This window comes from Polyodon spathula, chromosome 13, assembly GCF_017654505.1.
Source record: "Polyodon spathula isolate WHYD16114869_AA chromosome 13, ASM1765450v1, whole genome shotgun sequence".
Classification (NCBI taxonomy): Eukaryota; Metazoa; Chordata; class Actinopteri; order Acipenseriformes; family Polyodontidae; genus Polyodon; species Polyodon spathula.
In genome coordinates this window covers 3,879,579-3,902,600 of record NC_054546.1, presented here as the reverse complement: position 1 = coordinate 3,902,600, position 23,022 = coordinate 3,879,579, and positions in this window count along the sequence as shown.

The following is a 23,022-nucleotide window of genomic DNA, read 5'->3' as shown; positions in this document are numbered from 1 at the left end:
CAATATTGTTGCTTCTGAGATGACAATAGCTTCAAAGTACTTAATACTTCAAAGTATCTATTAAACAAGGACACAATGAGTATCATTACTTATACAAATATAGCACTCAATCTAAATGTTAGAGTTTTTCTATGGGCATTATACCTATATGTGAGACAAGCACATGTTTCTGTATCGAGAACTATCTTATTTGAATGTTTTAACGATAAAAGAAAGTGGGAAGCTGTTCTTTTAAGATAATCATCTGCAAAGCTTTGATATTGTGTTTATATCCATGTCAGTGTGTAACTTATACTTGACCAATATGAATCGAACCTGTAGCCCTTTATAATATGTAATGCAAAATACCTCTTCATCAAGTTCTGAATGCCTTTGAGATCATATTGCTCCGGTTGTTTTGTGATCCTGAGTTATAATACTTTTGCTACTTGCTCCCTTCAGGTTAGATGAAATGTCTTCCCTTCTTGACGTTTTCCATATACTGTGTTGCTAATATCGAAATGGCTAGAGTTTTGCTCTGAGATTTTACTGTGCAGGAGGTGGAGGGGTTCATATGTTTTAACCAGGGGTAGTGGGAAAGATTGTTAGTCCCTCCCTATCCATCCTTTTCCACAAGCTGTCATAGCCAATAATGGAAATGATGGAAGTTCTGATTCCAAACAAAAGTAAAAAATAAAAAATAGTGTCATTTTGATAAATTGCAAATAAACCATGTCATATGCTTTGCAATTATCCATATATATAAGCATTATAGACACGATATATATATATATAGGTATTTTCCATTATATATATATATATATAGGCTTACTGGTCTGTATATATATCGGTATTATTTGCATACCACCCCTGTGTCAAGAGTGCTGTGTGTGTGTGTTACTTTGGCTGTAGATGAATGACCTAGGAATAGCAATAAGTGGACATTGTTCTATGATAAGTACATATATCTCCAGCCCAAGGTTATAAGTCACAGAAAATACAGAATAAAGGGTCCAAATTGAATGCATGGTTGATAAAACACTGTCCTTGAATTGTATGGAGAAAATACTAGTGTCTGCTCATTGAAAGACAAAAACAACATTAATCTGTGTGTCTGTGGCCTTGTTGTAGTCACAGAGGAAATAGTCCTACTATTAAAGAATTGACCTCTTTTATAATACAGTATACTCACTATTTAATGTTGTTACCTTTTATAAATATTGTTTCTTAAAAGGTAATCACAAATGTTTTTATGTTTATTTTCACTGTACATCATTAATCACGATTTGGACATGGTTTAGGATTATAACAAGTTTTGTCTACAATGATATATTATTAGTGCAATAGTGCAAGTAAAGTGGTGCATAGGTCACGCAAGTCCAGTGCATAGTAGAATGGGATGCTCAAGAGATCTACAAGTGCATCATTAATGATTATTCCCTTATTTATTTAAATATTATATACACATATTATTTGTGTATTGTTCATATAAAAACAAACACCATTTTTTTATAGAACAAGCTTGGCTTATATGTTTACATGCTAGCAGAATAAAAAGTGACACGAGGGTAAAGATTGCTGCTGACAAGTGCACATGGGAGCAAATAAATCTTAAAACCCAACTCTGGTACTGGACCTTGCAACACTGCTCCTTTCCTCATGTGATTATGATAACAGTTGTTTAATTGTTGGTTATAAAAGCCTATAAAGTGTAAATTATGAATGTAAGGACTTCTTTTGCTACACATAAGTGAAGCCCACCGAAGCACACTGCAAAAACACCACAGAAAGTCTCCTTCCTGGTTTGGCAGACTAAGCTCTGCATTGTTTTTAGCTGTTATTAAATTCCAGACAAACATGCATTTAGGATTTCAACTCACAGAAGGCAGATGAAACTTGTTTTTGTTCAGCCTTGCTTACCTAACTCAGTGCATTATTATGCTCTTTAAGCATAAGCTTTGTTTTGATTTTAAACACTGCCTAGTAGGCTCTCACTTCTAGTGTTTTGTAGCGTGTTTACTGTTGTCAGGAACACAGTGTTTGTCCTTGTAGAACAAGCCTTTAAAAGATTAATTCTGTTGACCTTGTAATGCACATTACTTTTAATTTTAAATCAGCTCAGGCAATATATGGGATAGGAAACCATATTTCAAAATCCTCCCAGGTAAACCCAATGGATCACATTATGTAAACCACAGAATCTATATAATTTCAAATTCCCATTCCACGCTCAACAGGTATTTCCTCAGCAGTACATTCAATAGCTCTGTTTTTATTACCTTTCTTCAATCAACATTTAGGCCAAAAAATCAACCTGCACTGAAATAATAACATATACAACACACTCTCTGGTATACCAACAAGCTAGTCTAATCATTGGTTCTTTTTTTATCCTTGCTTTACCTTCATTATCACTGTCAGCATCATTATTCTTGTATTTTCTGGCAACTTGTGATTTTGCAGAGGAGACAAACAAACAAACAAACAATAAACAAAAACATGAAAATCTATGGTTTTGCAAAACATTTGCATAGTTGAATTTTATTGTTGTATACTACATACAAAAACTAGATCTATGTTTACGCTCTAATTAAGCATGGATAGTCATTAATAGAATTTAACGATTTGGGGAATTGTTTACAAATCCAATGCAATGTTGTAAATAAAAAAAAAGAACCCAAAATGAACCAAAGTGTAAATGTAAATATTGGACCACAACAGCTGATGATTAAAGGGCTGAAGAATGAGAATTTAATATTGAACACAAACTTTGATACTACTACTAGTGTGTTCTGAGTGTATTATATACAAGGGTGAATCTAATCTGTTAAATAATTGCAATTATTCCAGAACATTTTAAAATATCTATTGCATTGTGTTAGTAAAAGTTTTTGCTAGATGGAAATCCTTTGTTAGGCTTCCCCATTTTCTCTCACTGTTGAAATCCTATTAGTACATTTGCATTAAAATAATGCTGAATGCTGTTTCCCAGTCTTTAGATTCAGAAATCAATACAATATGGAACCTAATTCAAATATAACTTCTCTATCCTGAAATTTTGAAATCTGGGAGGACAGGAACTGGCAAATGAAATAAACAAAACTGGTTTCTATGCAGTGAGGGAGTCATAAGCTATCAGTAAAGTACACAAGCATCTTAACAAGCCTAGGATGCTTAGTTGCAAGATAAGAAAGTAAGCAATACAAATATTGAATTGTATAATATAATGTACAACTAATAAAGTCATTGGTTATGTAGTATAGAAGGTAGGGTCAAACATACTTCTGCTATACTAAATACAGTAGATTACTGCAAAGATGTTTGGAACAGGCAAGCTTTAGTTAAACATTGTTTCCAGGTAACTTGTCCTTATGAAACTTTGACAAATACAACACAGTGTGGGGCTGTTAACATGATCCTGACAAGTGTCACCAAGTAGTGCTCCACTTATTAAGTCATCTCTAGAGTGGTTTTCAAATATACATGTCAAATAATAGTTATTTGTTTTAATATTGAAATCCCATAACTGTTGCCATTTACTGATGTATGTCATTCAATTGTAGTTTGGCTTTATATAATGATTTCTAACAAGTGCTCAACATCCGATATCGTTTCGAGTTTGCTGCTTTGTTTGACAAGTTTCAAATGCTGTTTACAGTATTATACAAACTCTGACTTTACCTGAATGCCTCTGGGGTGTTTGCATTGTATGTAGGCACAACTAAAACAGCAACTAAATAGCAGATGCTGACCACTTGGGAATGGAAAATGTCTGTGGTTGAAATGTTCAGCTTATAATAATCATTAAGCTTGATTCTCATTCAGCAGCATTAATAGTAGAAAACACAGTACTTCTCTGCACACAAATGAGAACAGGACACATTTCTATCTAGCAGTAAATTAGCAGTCTTTTCTATCTGATTTTGAACTGTTTTTCCTGTACTGCCCTCAACAGGCCAAACAGGACTATAACAGGCCAAACAAAGGGAAACCTATTAGGCCTTGTGTCTTGATCAGCATTCTAAGAGGGCAGAGCCTCAAAAGCAACTATATCAAAATTAAGCACAAATGTGTACTGAGTTAAAATGTCCCCAATTTATTTTCAAATACTTAAAAACAGAAATACATTCAAATGCAATGTTTCAGGTAAGAATCTGAGAAACAAACTGTACATTCTTGTGAGATGAAATCTCAGTAAATGCACTTAAACTCGACTTACTCCAAAATGTGATAAACTGAAAGTTTTCTTAAACTTCCACCCCCACCCCCACCCCCCATACACATAAAAGGCTTGCTTTCTGGGAGTCTTTGTACATTGGTAATAGAAAACATTGGTTTATATTTAATTACAGTTTAAGTATATTTTATTAAGGGGGAGTACAGATTGTATTACAAATATAGGAAGCTATGGAAAGTAAATATATTACTAGTTTACTGTGCACTCAAACTTCATGTTATAACTAGGTTAGGAAGAATTCCTCTTTCTTCCTTTTGTTAGAAACCAAAAGCACAGCCCCTACAAAAGACATAAAAAAAAATACAATTATTATTATTATTACAGTATAACTCTTCACTTAAATAAAACGAAAACATATGTAATAGAGCACAGTGAAAGCATGGCAAAGCTGAGGTAAGCATTGTAAAGCATAACAAGGTATGATAAAACATAACAAAAACATGGCAAACTGTGGTAAATACATAGTCTAACCATGGAAAAAGCGTGGGGAAAGTGAAAAAATGTACCTTCATTGTTAATTGTTCTGTTAATCTGGGACGCTCCTCTGCTTCTGTAGGACCATTCTGCATTCCACGCTTTGGGGCAGCACACACTGACCCCCTCAGATGAACATCTACAATGTGTTTGCAGCATTATTCAAAACTAAACAATCAATGATCCAAACTGTGAACAATAAAAAGTACTGGAAAGCAGTATTTTAGTAACAGCTATGTAAATAGTTGTAAAAATAACAATTGTTTATTTTATTTTTTAAAAACTTGTTAAAGTAGAATGATGTGTTTTGCAAATATTAGCTCTGCATTGCAAACTCTGGTTCATTTATTGTGATGTTTAACTAGTTGAAAAGTGGTACCAAATATTGACTGAGAGTAAAATTATATTGTTTTTATTACCAGCTATGTAAATAGTTGTAAAAAAAAAAAAAATCTGTTTATTTTTATTTTTTTAAAACATTTTAAAAGTAGGCAATTGATGTGTTTGCATAATATTAGATAATTAAAAAAAAACAAACAAAAAAAAAAAAACACTTGCCATATGTTCTGTGCACACGATACATACAAATACTATTTAGAAAATACATACAAAATATTACCTGGAAAATTCATTGCAAGTTTAGAAGGAATGAAGTTTGCCAGAAATCATTCTTTCCCATAAAAAAAATAATAAATAAAATGCACTACAACTATTCATCAGTTGTTCCAATTTGGCATGGCTATAATAAAAAGAAGATAAAATGATAAAGCATATCATGTAATATATGAAAGAACAAATACATGTGTCATCCATACTATTTTATAGCAATCAGACCAGCCTAATCCCAGTTATTTCATTGTCACAGAAATGGTCAGAAAGAAACTGATTGGCACTTATGGGACAAATAGTTATTCTAAGGAATCAGTGCAGTATTGTTTGAAGCAATACAGTAGCTTATACGAAAAACAAAGAAAAAAAATCAGTATTATGAATCTAGATTGATGCAGTAAACACCGACGTGTGAAAATATGACCTGCAATCTTTGATACTGACCTGAGGTGATACTGATACTGAGGTGTAAATTGCTGTCTGTAGGTTTCCAGTAATCTTCTCATTTTATGTATGGGATTCAACAATTCTTTAAAAAAAAAAAAAAACAATCTTCAGAGAATCTGATTGATAGTTTTTCAAATACAGTGCACAGTGGTCTGACTTAAAACATATTTACATTTTTAGGACATATATCCAACAAACAATCATGCTAAAAGAGCTATATAAAACTGAGGTGACATGGGTAATATTACCTGTTAAATTGTGGTTTAAGATTATAAAGACATACCACCTGGAGTTTGACACAGCAATGTTGAAATGGATTGCTTATGACTCAGATTTTCCCTCAGCGTGGCTTGACCAGAGATTTAAACCTAGGCTACCGGTGCTATTACAGCCCTAAGCACTGTAATTCAGCAGGGTCAATTAGAAAGTTTTGAAGACTTAATGCATAAAAATAATTTAAGACGACAGGATTTTTTTTTAGATACCTCCAAATGCAACAATATTTGCAAGCATATTAAACTTGGAAACAAGGCCAAATACTAATTAAATTCTTCACATATTCATTCATTACTGTCTATAAGCAAAAAACAAAATCTTAAGAAAATTATATTTAAATTATACAATAGCATTCAAGATAACAGCTTCAGCTAACCCTTGACCTTCAGGGGGGTTCTCACCGGGGTTCTCACCGTGTGAGTCAGAGCGGACCCCCGGCCACGCTCTGTTCTTTCGCAGCTCCTTTTTCAGGATTTACATAACTTTATGCACCTTTCTTAAGATGGCTTGTTTTAGTACCAGCTCAGCAAGAAGGAAGAATATACTGAACTCACAGCCTATGCTTTGTTCTGGGCATTTCCCTGATTGCCTCATCAATAACTTTGTCCTGCATCCCATTCCTTTCTAGCTGCAAAAATATGGAACAAAAGCCCATAGATAGCTGCTTTAAAAGTAAGATCATCTTCTTGGTTTCCAATACCTTTGAAAGTGGTATAACTAAAGTGACAAGTTAAATGTATTTATATATTAATCCTAACTTCAATTACATGCAAAACATTGTAATGGTGTCCAATGGAACTGGGTTAAAGATCCTTATTTTATTGATACTATCTTGTAACTGGTGATGCACTTGTTGCAGTGGAAAGTCCAAATGCAGGCAATCTATCCCATTCATCCTGTTGGTAAAAAGAGAAATGACAGAGTAGCGAGTAGTGAGTGTGATATAAGGCAAATATAAAGTTAAGGGAATCTGAAGGTTATATTGCAGCTTTTATTCAGTTGTGTACAGTGCTTATATGCATATTATCTCTTACTGTTTTCTCCTTGGAACTAGTAGTGATGGCCTTTAGTATCTTTATAATTGATCCCAATAACATTTCTCTTTCTGCTGTTGAATGTATAAGAGGCCAACAAGTATTCCAGAGGTGTCGAGCTGCCACTATGACAAGTTTGTTGCTTCTTGCTTTTTCTGCATAAGCAAAAAAAAAAAGTGAAAACTATTGTTGGTATACACTACGGTCCCGCTGAAGCAGCAACATCCCAGAGTGGCAGTGCTGGCAGCTCAGTGATGGAGCATGGTCCTCCCTCATCTTCAATAGTGTATTATTGTGAATTGTAAGTAAATAAAACCTGGGCATCTCTGCCAGCATTTATATTTGCAACAATATGTCTCTCTCTCAATTTACCAAGGCATACCTGAAAACAGAAATATTTTTAAACTGCTACTAATAAGGCACTCCTGTTACAGATGACAGGAGGTACTAAAACACCCAGTGTGATTGCATAGAGTACTACAAATTAACCATAACTTCACTGTATGAATTAACTTGCCATGAGGATACAGTGTCACATTACAAAACATTAAAACACATTACAGTACATTAAAAAACAAAAATATTTCAATTAAGGACTGCTTGCATGAGGAATAAGTATGCTTACCAGGCACTCAATTCAAATACATTCAAAGCTGCAAACAAACTTAATAAACAGTATTTTATACATTTTCATAGGACACACACTAGAAGTTTACACAAATATGTATACCAATGTGTGATTATGTACAGGTTATATAAACATACACTGTGCACAGATTAATTTCTAACTGCAATATTCACTGTTGTCACTAGAGGTCCTTTTTTCTCTACTTTTAAGTTTTGTTGTTCCTTGGCAAAACTTTACAGACAGTTATATCACACTCCTACAAGTTAAAGCAGAAATGCAGTTACACACTAGAATCTGATCTTACTTCTCTCTCCTGTTCTTTCACCCTGAACACACCAACCTCGAGCAGCAAAAGCTGCAGGTTTATATACATGTGATCATCTCCAAACTAGTAATAATTTAATCAATCTGGAGACGGTCACGTTCTGCATGAGTTTAGCATGGATGGGAAACTTTACCCTCTCCATGCTGCAAAACAATTAACAATAAAATAACGTGTTTTTACACACGTAAACAATGCATTTTAAATAACAATACAACAGATAATATAAAACACACAGGGGCGGGGTGTCCCAGTCACAAATATGTTTCGTAGATTTAGATCCCCCCCCCCCGAGATGCTAAATCAACAAAGTCATATAAATGTGTAATGAAGTCAGGTCTACTGGTACTCTAAACTCATGACATATAAATCAAAAGACAAAAAAAAATGTCTTGGATTTAATAATTAAAAATGTCTGTTGTATCTATAAAACCTGTTTTGTGCTTCCATTAGTAAATAATCTAACACTTTAGTATATTCTTTATCTCATTAAAAACAACCTGAATATTTGCAAAGATGTTCAATATTCAAACAATTAAAACACATCATATAAATACTGTATTACAGACAGATATTTTAGAATATTAATCACTTTGGTGTCTCTTGGAGTCTACAAAAAAGAAAGATATGTATCATAAATATAATGCAAAGTATTTAAATTTACTAAGACTTAAGATTATGATGCCCTGGTAACCTAAACCAAAAAAAAAAAATTGCCTGTCTATAGTTTTTAATAAGTTTCCAATTTAACACACTGCACACATTGCATGATTTTTTCAAGCACATTATTGATAAAGCATTAACATAACACAGAATAGTAATAATGCAGATCCTAAAACTTGATAAATAGAGAGTTAGATGAAAATACCATGATTAATGTTAGGACATCCTTAATAAACATTGCTTTAGTTTGCATATATAGTATTACAGTAAATCTAAACTATTACATAATGGAATATTTCCCATATTCAAACACAAAAAAATGCCATGAGCAGCCTGCTCTTATGATCCAGTGTTTTATCTAGCCCCAAGGAGCATGCTCCCAGGACATAGCGTATATAAGCTTATAAATTCTTAACTCAGCTGCCACGCAAGCTCTTACCTTTCAAGAGGCCCTGCTTTCACACAGTTGGATTAGTTGCCCCAGTAAATCAATGGCCAAGCCAGGATTCAAAGTCCTGGTCTCTTTGCCGTAGGTTCTTGCTCTATAAATAATTAATATACAAGCTACGGGTTGAAGTTAATTTAAAATCTAATATTTTACCTTCCTGTCTCATTCTTTCAAACCCATAAATACAGATAAAACCAGTGACACCTAGAGAAGCACACGCTCATAAAATGCAACAGGGTTATAAGCATAAAATCTTATAGGAAACAGTAATACATGTGTAACAGAGCTCCAAAAGAATTTCAGTATGCAATCATCACTGTACAGCTGACCTAGATAGAAAATCCAAGTGAGAAAAGTAAAGAAGGTTTTCTTATAAAGTAGGTCACTTTAATAGAAAATAACATTTTATGGCAAATTGGGAAAGAATCTGAGCTAAGTCAAGTTTGAAATCAATAGCAACTATCAGGTGATATGTGATGGGTTTCTGAGGCAGTGATTGTACGTTTACTAGCAAGCTAGGGGTTCTCTCTGGGAGCTGATGTGCTGATCAGCATAATACATGTTGAGGTGCCATTGCTGTGGTACTACAGGTTACCAAAGCCATAAAACTTCCCAGAGTGAAAACCTCCAGTCAATGTGAGGATTCAGTAAGGAACAAAAAAACACAGTTTTCCAAAATCAAAATATTCAAACTATATATATTAAGTATATACCACTATGTTGAATTAATTTAAATGTAATAAAAAGAGCAGGTATTTTACAGAATGTAACGCTGTTACATTAACATACACAGCAAGATATTTGTAATTCAAATCCCCATAACAAGTAGGCGCAGTTTATATTACAGGATTCTTAAAAGGATTAAAAAAAAAAAAAAACAATAAAAAAAAGGTTTCACCTTTCATCTTCTGGTTTCATCTGCTTTAATTTGAATTTTGCGTCTTTGATTTTTAAACCAGCCTTTTTAACTTGCTCTGCTGTACTTCCACATAAGTGTCTATTCAAGCAATACCTACTGCTAAAAGGATAAGGAGGTGTAACACGTATCCATGGTTTCCATTTCCATCCCAAGTGACGAAGAGACACAGAGTGAAAGAGCTCTTAATGCAGGGAAACATTACAGATCAGAACCCGAATCCTCCTTAGTTACTACTCTTCACCTGGGTATCTGAGGACTCTTTGTTTGCATGCTGTATTCAGGCACAGCCAGCCACAGCTCTTGTTTCATCAGGATCCCATACCAGGGCCAGCAAGGAAGTGTGCAAGCTGTTGCCAAACTGAACAGGAGCTGGACTTGCTGCAAAGGGTGGAATGGATGTTATTTAAAAAAGAAAAATGAAATAAAAATCACAGCTGGTATAATAAAAAAAAGGATAGAAGGAAAAAGGGAAAGAAGGAAAGATAAGCAATAAAAACATTTGAATGACTTGAATTGATTTACAAGAAACTCTAGCAAAGGATCCTTGGAATGACAGTAACAGCTCCAAAGATACAAATACAGTATTACATATATACTGCTAAGCAGAGCAGTGAAATTCCATACAGCAGAAATCCAACAATCAGATTTGGTGTGTTACATTTTTGCATATCATATACTGTACAATATTCATGAATAAACTTCTACATGCACAGATTTCCACATTGTAAATATGCACAGCATAGCCTGAAAGCAATCGCTGTCTCTTTTCATCCATTGTTGGTGACGCACATCCCTTTCTGGGGATATAGTGGAGGCACAGTACTTACAGTAAGTATAAAACGGTTCATACAGAGTTTAGCATATATCTTTTAATAACTCAGGAAAGTGATTCCAAGAGCTCTCAAAAAGGATAGTATGTAGGTCGTATAGCAATATGGGTATTGTGGTGATTGTAGTTTCAATGACTGCTGCTGTTGGGGATGTTCAAGTCCACTAATAAAAAATACATTTCAAAAGTAGGATTAAGCAGCACGTGACAACATTTCATACTCTTACACGTCTGTCCATTTGTCTGTTCAAGGTCTGTCCATTTCACCAGGTATAGTATTATTGATAATGATTCTTCTGTTCTGAGCTCTGCTGTTCTTAAAATAACTTTTGAACATTGTTATGCTGCAGCACACCTGTGAAAACATATTTACAAGCAATTTCATTATATCTGACCATTCATTTACCCAGCAAAAGCTTTTCAGTTTGATTGGAGTGGCCATCCCGAAAAAGTCCCTCCAAACATTCTGCTGCATGGGCATAAAGATTCAAAGGAATCCTGTTTCTATCATTTTGGCCCATTTTTCCTTTAAGCCACAGCCCACAGCTGTTAACACAAAACAAAACAAAAAGTCCAAAGGCTTTTGACCAAACAAGGTTATTCCAGGAATTTTAAAAAAGGGATCTGTATTTGGGGATGTATTTTTTATAAAACAGAGAAAAATAAATTGAGACCACTGAATTCAATGTATTTGGAATCCTGTGAAGTTTTGTACACAGAGTAAACATTTTGTGAAAATGTATTTCATGAACAGAAGGCGAAAGTCTAAAATATTCTAAGAGATTACTAGGGGGGATTATTAATGTGACTTGCATAAAAAAATGAAGACAGAAAAATAACCCCACAATATACATGAAGGATAGACCATTTCTATCCTCATGAATATCAGTCTTGCTTTCTTTTAATTATTAACATAAAGAGTTTGAGTTCAATGCATATATATGCATACAGTATACTGCCTGACCACTTATTAGGACCTGTTATTAGGGCAGGTTCTTCTGATATACCATTTGTCTTGTCCCCAGATTACTCTGCAAGGCACAAATGCTGTAGTTTACTAAGCATCATTGTGGTTCAAGTCCACAGAACAACGTCTGCTTTCAAGACGGTAATGCACTCATCCACCTCACCAGCATTGTGTGCATATGGTTTTTAGGAGCATGCCAGAGACATCAAGCAACTTCTATGGCTCTCAATCCAACATGTTTGGGATGAACTTGAATGACATATTCATCCCCTGCTTACATCTCTGCACTTGTGTGAAATATTAAGGACTACATGGATTACCATCCCTCAGAATCTTACAGGACCTTGTGGAGTCGATGTCACATTGTGTGAAGGTAACGGTGGCCCAACCCTTTTTTAACTACAGGTCCTAATAAAGTGATGAGGCAGTGTAACTCACAGTTCATATAGTAGTCTTTACACAAGTTCAGATTTCCAGTTTTGTCAAATTCTGCTCTAAGAGGTTGACAGTACAGTTTGCTTGACCTTTTCCTTCCTTTGTGTTAAAGAATGAAGTTACATCCATTAATTATTTATCTTGCAAGTTACTCGCCACATTAAAAATAAATGTTCCTCTTTTTAGCAGACTGATTTCCTGTAATTAGTGTTAATATCATAAATATTTGAATAAAAAAAGTTTCATTTGTCACATCACTGGGGGGAGGTTGATGCAAAAACACTTTTAAAATCAGAATTGAATTTTTAATTTGAATATATACTGTTTTGTATTACCGTGTTGTGCTCCAAGCTTTGTTTGCTGCAATCATTATTACTAAATTGTATTTACTGTTCTATTGAGATTCTTAATTAGCTTGTGAGTTTGTTTAAGTCCAACAGGAAATCTCTCTGCCAGCTGTATAGTGAAAATAATAACTAATATCGGCAAAAATAAATAAATAAATAAATAAATTTGTCATGTGTGTGTCTTGGAAAAGGACAGGCGATCTGAAGAACGTCCTTGCAGTACAGTATGAATTACAAATGCTTAATTTGACTGATATGCAGATTTACTGAAATCGCAGTCTGTACAGAATTTCTCTGGGGTCCTAAATATATCCAGGCAGTCTGCCATGCAGCTCTGGTTTGAAGGAGTGCTTGTGTAACAGATGTGTTTGGCTCCATATTTGCCTCCATACATTTCCTCTGGACTCATTTCTAAAGAGTGTGGCAGCACAGCAAGATCACCCCTCAGACATCAAAGGGGGTCCATTAAAAGTATAACAGGAAGATTTAATGTACATTTAATTACTTTTTGCACCTAACAAAGATGATCATGTTTTGCACTTAACACTGAAGCTATTCATTTTTTAAATAGTTTTGAATAATGCACCATTAATTAAATAATATCACAAATGGTCCCTTGCCTGCAGCTATTTTCATATTAAGTGAAAAAGTAAATACCCAGAGAGGAAATACATAGCCTGGTAAAAGGAATAACCTGAATCTTTGATAATCAGGGAGATATAAAGAGGCATGGGCACTTTCGCCTTTCTTGCACTGACATGTGTTTGAAACAGTAACACTTGTAAAACAAAAAAGGCAAAAGTGGTACTCCCTGTTTACAAAACTCTTAGACCAGCATGGCAACCTCTGTCAGGAGCACTCTGTAACTTGTTATACACAAAGGATTGTTTAGTTGTATTGCCTTGTTTTCAAAAAGATATAGTGCTACTGCAAATTATCAATATTATGTTGTACTTTAAATATTAACATTCCAAAGATATCATAATCACAGGAATCCTGCACCAAGGGTGTTACCAGTTCCATTCAAACCATTTTTGTCAAGTTCTTTTCAGTTTTCTGAAAGAAGCATTTTAGCAGCATCACCTTATTAGCAGTTAAGGGACGAGATTACATTTCTTTCTTCTCAGAAATTGTGAACTGTGTGAAGCCACAGAGCTCTTTTCAAACACGCTTTGCACTGTACGATAATCTTCTATTCAACACATGGAATCTGCAAACCTTTACTGAAAAGTAGGAAGAAAAAAAAGGTTAGTATATCATTATAATTAAACATTAAAAGGTAGTAGCGGGGTTTCGAAAAAAATATAACGTTCCACGTCCCCATGTGTTGCTACAACTGTTTAAATAACATACCTGTGATTTTTCTTTTTATTGTTAACACCCTGACAACTTTTTACACTTATAATTCTTATAAGTGTGTTTCAAAGCTCTTTTCAAAAAGTCCGTTCTAGGGCATTGGGGTTTGAGATCTGCCCTCTAAATTACTGCAGGAAGAGCAATATTTAAAAAAAAAAAAAAAAAAAAAAAAAAAAAAATCAGATCATTGTTGCTGTGTTACCTGTTTGACAATATGGGCAATAATCCTTACACTATGAGTGCACTAGAGCGGATATTTTTAAAGGGACTTTGAAACAGACTTATGAGTTATGAGCGTAAAAAGCGGTCGGGATATTAACAATGAAATGAATTGAGAGGTAGATTATTTATTTTATCATATGTGATTGTACTGTCTAAACGTATACGTGCAAGGAAATACAAGTTGCTCCAGTACACTCAGCCAGGCGTTTAGCTGGCTCTGCAATGCTTGGAGGAAGGGATCAAATAGAAAAAAAGGCTGTTTCTATTTTCTTGGTACAATACTTGGTATAATTGTTTGAATTGTCAAAAATGCCTTCGAGAATGGCTTCTGGTATATTCCGACATAAACTTTTCCCAAGGGCAAACCCGAATGAGAACATAAGAACATAAGAACATAAGAACATAAGAACATAAGAACATAAGAACATAAGAAAGTTTACAAACGAGAGGAGGCCATTCGGCCCATCTTGCTCGTTTGGTTGTTAGTAGCTTATTGATCCCAAAATCTCATCAAGCAGCTTCTTGAAGGATCCCAGGGTGTCAGCTTCAACAACATTACTGGGGAGTTGATTCCAGACCCTCACAATTCTCTGTGTAAAAAAGTGTCTCCTATTTTCTGTTCTGAATGCCCCTTTTTCTAAACTCCATTTGTGACCCCTGGTCCTTGTTTCTTTTTTCAGGCTGAAAAAGTCCCTTGCGTCCACACTGTCAATACCTTTTAGAATTTTGAATGCTTGAATTAGGTCGCCACGTAGTCTTCTTTGTTCAAGACTGAACAGATTCAATTCTTTTAGCCTGTCTGCATATGACATGCCTTTTAAGCCCGGAATAATTCTGGTCGCTCTTCTTTGCACTCTTTCTAGAGCAGCAATATCTTTTTTATAGCGAGGTGACCAGAACTGCACACAATATTCAAGATGAGGTCTTACAAGTGCATTGTACAGTTTTAACATTACTTCCCTTGATTTAAATTCAACACTTTTCACAATGTATCCGAGTATCTTGTTAGCCTTTTTTATAGCTTCCCCACATTGCCTAGATGAAGACATTTCTGAGTCAACAAAAACTCCTAGGTCTTTTTCATAGATTCCTTCTCCAATTTCAATATCTCCCATATGATATTTATAATGTACATTTTTATTTCCTGCGTGCAGTACCTTACACTTTTCTCTATTAAATGTCATTTGCCATGTGTCTGCCCAGTTCTGAATCTTGTCTAGATCATTTTGAATGACCTTTGCTGCTGCAACAGTGTTTGCCACTCCTCCTACTTTTGTGTCGTCTGCAAATTTAACAAGTTTGCTTACTATACCAGAATCTAAATCATTAATGTAGATTAGGAATAGCAGAGGACCTAATACTGATCCCTGTGGTACACCGCTGGTTACCACACTCCATTCTGAGGTTTTTCCTCTAATCAGTACTTTCTGTTTTCTACATGTTAACCACTCCCTAATCCATGTACATGTGTTTCCTTGAATCCCAACTGCGTTCAGTTTGAGAATTAATCTTTTGTGCGGGACTTTGTCAAAAGCTTTCTGGAAATCTAAATAAACCATATCATATGCTTTGCAATTATCCATTATCGATGTTGCATCCTCAAAAAAATCAAGCAAGTTAGTTAGGCACGATCTCCCTTTCCTAAAACCATGTTGACTGTCTCCCAGTACCCTGTTACCATATAGGTAATTTTCCATTTTGGCTCTTATTATAGTTTCCATAAGTTTGCATATAATAGAAGTCAGGCTTACTGGTCTGTAGTTACCTGGTTCAGTTTTGTTTCCCTTTTTGTGGATCGGTATTACGTTTGCAATTTTCCAGTCTGTCGGTACCACCCCTGTGTCAAGAGACTGCTGCATGATCTTGGTTAGCGGTTTGTAAATTACTTCTTTCATTTCTTTGAGTACTACTGGGAGGATCTCATCCGGCCCAGGGGATTTGTTTATTTTAAGAGCTCCTAGTCCCTTTAACACTTCTGCCTCAGTTATGCTAAAGTTATTTAAAACTGGATAGGAACTGGATGACATGTGGGGCATGTTGTCAGTATCTTCCTTTGTAAAAACTTGTGAAAAGTAATCATTTAACATATTTGCTATTTTTTTTTCTTCCTCTACGATTTTGCCATTTGTATCTCTTAAACATTTAATCTCCTCTTTGAATGTTCTCTTGCTGTTGTAATATTGGAAAAACATTTTGGAATTGGTTTTAGCTCCCTTAGCAATGTTCATTTCTATTTCTCTCTTGGCCTTTCTAACTTCCTTTTTGACTTGCATTTGCAGTTCTGTGTACTCTTTCTGTGTACTTTCTTTTTGGTCCTTTTTTAATGCTCTGTAAAGTGCCTTTTTTCGCTGAATATAACATACACCTTTGTGCACTACAGTCCACATTGGGTCTAATACATTCTCTGTAAGAAAAGTTACATGTCTTGCAATTAGTATTTAAGTACAGTACATGTACAGTATTTTTTATAAGCAATTCAATCTGGAACAACAACCCAAATATATAAATCAGTATAATCTGTGAAACAAATGTCCATACAAGATGTAATGTAATTCTGAAAAATAATTCCATACATTCCAGTACAGGCGGAAATATGTTCTATTAAATTTAGGTTAAAAAAAAAAAAAAGGTCGAATAAAGCGCAGCATTAATATTCCACAAAATATTGTACTCGGACAATCACATTTGTTAATGTCACCATCACTGCAAGGTGCAAGTAATAACATGTACGCAGTATCTTTCTTTTTTCTTAAATTTGTCAAGAAACTAAATCACTTCACGATATTTTTCTGGTCACCAGTTGTTTGTGGGTCTGACAGAAACGCTATCATCTAGTGCGTAATAATCTTCTAATCTCGCCTCCCAGTTTGTGGAGTGTTTAAATTATATTCCAACCAGTCGACGGGTTGAGAACGACGCACGTGCAACCAAACTATTCCCTTCACAAAACAGACTGGAGTGAACTGGGCACGTATCGTGTTGCTAAGGGAAAGTCATCTTTGTTATACGGACCATCATTGATCTTGTGAGTTGCTTGAGAGATGTGCGTTGTTAGGGTTTTCTGAAGAGTACGATGCTGGCTGTCAGACCCCTTCGTTATAGGTAAATTATATCCATATAAACCAGTGCAAATTTAAATGTATGTGTAGCCTAATAATTACACTTTTGTATATTATCAGAAAATATATATATACATACAGTATTGCAAAAAGTATGATTTCAGTCTTGCTATTTACATAAATTAAATATTTCGTTTTAGTTTAACATGTGTATGTTTTTCAGGCTGTTAAATCTGGAGGTAGTCTATATTGCGCACATGCTTTTGTTGTATTTTTTAAAGATGGCCATTTAATTAATAATGCGGTGCTATTAACAGCAGTGGATGCTTCATCTGAATGATTCTGAAGGCAAATGGGTAGAAATAGATGTTTTATAACGTTTTGTAAAATATTATTATTATTATTATTATTATTATTATTATATAGTAGTAGTATAGTAGTAGTAGTAGTAGTAGTAGTAGTAGTAGTGGTATACGCTATTTGCTTTATTAATACCTTGGATTTCATATTTGTAAGAAACACAATTTGATTGTGAAACGAATCAATAACCTGTAGATTATACATTATTAGCAATTTATGGCAAAATGCAATATTGTTGAACATGCTTAATAATGAAAGTTATGATTCATGTTTTAATTTAATAGGTTATTACCTTATTTTCTGTGTTTAATGTTATTACATGGTGTACAAATAATATCATTTATTAGCATAATATTTCAGGATAAAACATTGAACCATGTCAACATTCTGTTCTGGAACAGCTACAATTGTGTACAATATTGCATAAATTGGAAAAAAGTGGAATAACACTGAACCTTTATAATATAGTGAGATGAAGTCAAGCAGCACAGCGGTGTAATGGTTAGCGCTACTGCTTCACAGGGCCATTCTCCTAGGTTTGAATCTGGCCTAGTGGGCCTCTCTGTGTGGAGTTTGCATGTTCTCCTCGTGTTCACATGGGTTTTCTCTGGGTACTCTGGTTTCCTCTCACAGTTCAAAAACATGCTGGTTAGGTTGATTGGTAACTTTAAAATGTCCTGAGTGTGAGATGCCCTGCGATGGACTGGCGTCCCGTCCAGGGTGTAGTCCTGACTTGCACCCTGTGTCTGTAGGTTAGGCTCCTGCTCACCATGATCCTGTAAAGGATTAAGTGGTTATTGATTTTACTGTATAGGTACAGTACCATTTCAAGGCCTTGTTAAAATCTGAGGAATTGAACTTTCACAATCTAATTGTTCTGTGTTTTTATAATGACCTTTCACAATCTAATGGCTCTGTGTTTTTATAATGACCTTTCACAATCTAATGGCTCTGTGTTTTTATAATGACCTTTCACAATCTAATTGCTCTGTGTTTTTATAATGACTTTTCACAATCTAATTGCTCTGTGTTTTTATAATGACTTTTCACAATCTAATTGCTCTGTGTTTTTATAATGACCTTTCACAATCTAATTGCTCTGTGTTTTTATAATGACCTTTCACAATCTAATTGCTCTGTGTTTTTATAATGACCTTTCACAATCTAATTGCTCTGTGTTTTTATAATGACCTTTCACAATCTAATTGCTCTGTGTTTTTATAATGACCTTACACAATCTTTGTATGTTTTCCTGACAGTAGATGTTGTTTACAGTGTGTAACATGTGCAACGAGTAAACCAAGTTCCATACTGTTGTAACTAAAGCTGTGCTAATGTGGAACTCTAGAAACATCTATCCTAAAAGTCTCACAATACAGAAATTGATACTAATACAACATAAGAATTGTATCTTGAGTATTATTAGTCCATGAGCAAGAGTACAAACACCCACTGAGCAGATGTCATCTGAGAAAATTGAAATAATTGGGAAGGAGAACCTTTTACCTACAAGCAAAGCAAACACTGCTGCATCCATTCAGTAGGAATGTTGAATACAAAGTGCAGAATGGAAGGAAAATGTGAAAATCTGCAATGCATTTGTACTGTCACCCACCAGACCTCTATAACCTGTGTGAGAGTTGTGTGGGGAAGCAGAAGTGGCCTAAAGCTTTTTAAAGTTATTGTAAGGCTCTCCACTAAGACCATGTCTATTGAATCGAGATGCTAGTAGCCCTGCAGATTTTATATATGGCATCTCATTTTTCTTAGCTTTTCCTTTTCAGATAAACACCGTGCGCATCTATTCCTGCCAAAGCGACAATGCGTTTGTTTATTTCTTGTGAGACTGCACTTGCCTTCCTAATCTTTAGCAGGTAAGATGGGAAATTGACTTTCTGATGTTATGTTTGTACTCCACTAACAAAATTGTCTACTGTCTACAGTATACTGGCAAACATTATGACTATACTAGCTACATTTAAAGATTATTTAATTGACTACCTTTTTAAGAATAAATAATGTGTGTATTGTTTTTTTCTGCTGCGATTTGCCAGTCTTCAAGTACAAAAAAGTCTTACAAACATTTCTGAAGCGGTGGTTTTAGAAATGACCACTAGGGGTGCAGAACTGTAATTACCACATCCTCAGACTGTAACTGTGGCAACTGTGTGTTAATCATTGAACAAATTGATAGACAAAATCATAGGGCAGTGGAATAACTCAAGGGGTAATTTTTTTCAAGCACTTCACTTTAGGAGTATTTTCACAGATGATGAAAAGGGGCATTTTTCTGGAATATTTAGTAGTCTAAGCAGAAATGAGAATAAAAAGAACATTTGGCAGTTGACAGTAGCAACTCACAATAATACATTTAATTCTGCTAATTGAGTCCTACATTCTGAAATGCTGTATCTTAGTTATTACAGTTATAGTCAAAGTATAATATATCTATATATATATATATATATCTATATATATATATATATATTTCATATATATATATATATATATATATATATATATATATATATATATATATATCAAAATTTCTTTGCTAAATCTTGTCATGTTATACAGAAAAAACCCACACCAACCGAATACAGAAACCCACACCAACCGTTTTCTTTAATTTCTCTAGTTGTTCATACATCTCTGTATTTAGGTCAGACGTCTTTTAACATTTGTATTATAAACAATACATATCTGTGTACATCGCTATGGGATGGCACAGAGCTACTGTCTTTGTTTCATCTAGAATTGATTATTGTAATGCACTTATTTCTTGTGTCTCAAAATGTGTGGTATCCCACGTGCAGCTTGTTCAGAATACCAGCGCAAGAATTCTGATTAAAACCAGGAAAAGTGAACATATTACCTTGGCCTCTTTACACTGGCTCACTGTGCAGCATAGAATTGATTTTAAGATTTTGCTGTTAACTTACAAGGCCCTGAATGGATTAGCACCCACTTATTTGCAGGAGTTACTGACACCATATCTTTCAAACCACACTCTGAGATCACAGGATGCGGGGCTGCTGGTTATTCCCGGGGTCAGCAAAAGCAGCATGGGAGGAGGGAGGGCTTTTTCTTTAGAGCTCCTAAATTATGGAATGTTCTGCCTTTGTTTGTCAGGGAAGCTGGGACTGTTACAGTTTTCAAGTCAAGACTAGAAACAGACTTTGATAAAACTTTGATTAGTGGGTTTTAATGTAACTTTAAAATTGCTGCCTTTGTATTATATACTGTTATTTAAATCTGTTATTTAAATGGTCTGATTGTGGCAGTTGTATGTATGACATGCTATACACATGTATTGTGCTATATAAATGCAATAATTAAATCAGTAAAAATAAGTACTGTAGCTAGCAACAATACAATAATGTGTTATATCAGATGTCACTCTTTATAGTCTGCTGTTAATCTAGACAGATTCCACTGTCACATCCAACTTTAAAGCTTGCAGTGAATGGTTTAAATGACCTTTTGCACAGAGAAACTAGCAGGAGGTTTTACATACATGTATGACTGCTAGACCATCAGTGATGGGAAGCATAATTGGCACGAAGGCTGAGTGATTTGAGGCCCTAAGTGCAAAATGAATGTAGCTTTATATTATGCACAAATTTAAAATATAAAAACAATAACATATGGAAATGTATAAAATGTGACATGGCCTTCACTGGGACTGTAGTGTAAATAGCACACAATAATACAAATTACTTTAAAAATATATAGTTTCCAATATTTCATATAGCCGCTCAAACATAATTATAAAAATAAATAAACAGAAATGTGCAAAATGTGTATGATTTCTTTGGCATTTGCAAAATTTGTGATTGGAATTAGATGATCAGCTTGAGATCATTAGAAGTGCATCAATAATGTTTTAGCCACAAAGTGCTAGTATTAGATCAATCTGGAGGGAACTAATATTTAATAGAATGCCCTAAAAAGATGTTCCTTTGTTGACAGGTAGTTTTATAAGTAGCTTAGATATTGAATGTTAGCATCTTAATGTGATAATATAGCCGATCCACTGTACCCATTTGGTTAAAGGTGTTTAACACACACCCAGGAAACTACACACAAACACATATAGTAGTCTACAGTTGGAACCTGAAAGAGTGGATACAACGTATAGCTTCATGCAAACCGATAGTAAGAGAGACCAAAATATTTCCCCCTCATCACCACTGAGAGGGCATGTAAATGACTCACATGCCCACATGCCACTTACGTTTGAAGGGAGATAAATTTGGACTTTCATGTCAGTCATCCAAACATATCTGTTGGATTGCCGCGAAGGCCAAACACACAGATGGCGATTCACAGTGATGCATGCACAATATCTCAGTGACATCCATGCAGTTGCTGCTCACAGCCATATTGCAGCTGTCCCATTGCTTAGCTCTCTGGCTGTGTAAATCCTCAGATGTATGTAGACCCACTTCTGGCAGTCTCCGGCAGGTACTTGGGTAGAACTATTGCAAACCCAAGTAGATTCAAAGTGCTTTTTTCAGGTAAAATATATAAATTGTCAATGAAAAAAACATCAGAGACATTTCAGTTTCTTATTGATGTCTGTAATCCTTTTGAACATGATGGATGTTCTGGTATATAGGTTTGCTGTTGCTACAATCAGTGGTGCTGTTTCATTGCATTACATAACCATCATTAAATAGAGACAGTATTCCTCTGTTTAAGGAAGTTGTGAAATGTATGCTTCCTTATAGGCCATTCTGAACTATCAATGGGTCATCAAGTAAAGTGTTATTGGTATTATCTGACATGAATTAATTACACTGTAATAATAAAGTCTGATATTAACTCATCAGTATTTTAACAAAAGAAAAACAAAATTTGGACCATCTAGTAGAAAAGTCTTTGAAGAATAACAAACATTTAAGGTGTGGTATTGACAACCATCATTTGACACAGAACGGCCCTCCTCAGGATATAATATATATAGTATCTATATATATTATATATATATATATATATATATATATATATATATATATATATATATATATATATATATTATATATATATATATAATATATATATATATATATATATATATATATATATATATATTATATATATTATATATATATATATATATATATAATATATATATCTATATATGTATTATATATATATATATATTATATATATCTAATATATATTATATATATATTATATATAGTTATTATAGATATATATATTCTATAGATATATATATATCTATATATATATATATATCATAGGTGAGGATACTATTAATATTAAATTATTTGTATTTCGAGAACTGATTCAATTTGACACAGCATCTCTGTAGACTGACAGTAGATGTCAGGAGTGTGTCTGGAGTTTTCACTAAAGGATACTTTCTAAAAATACTTTTCCTA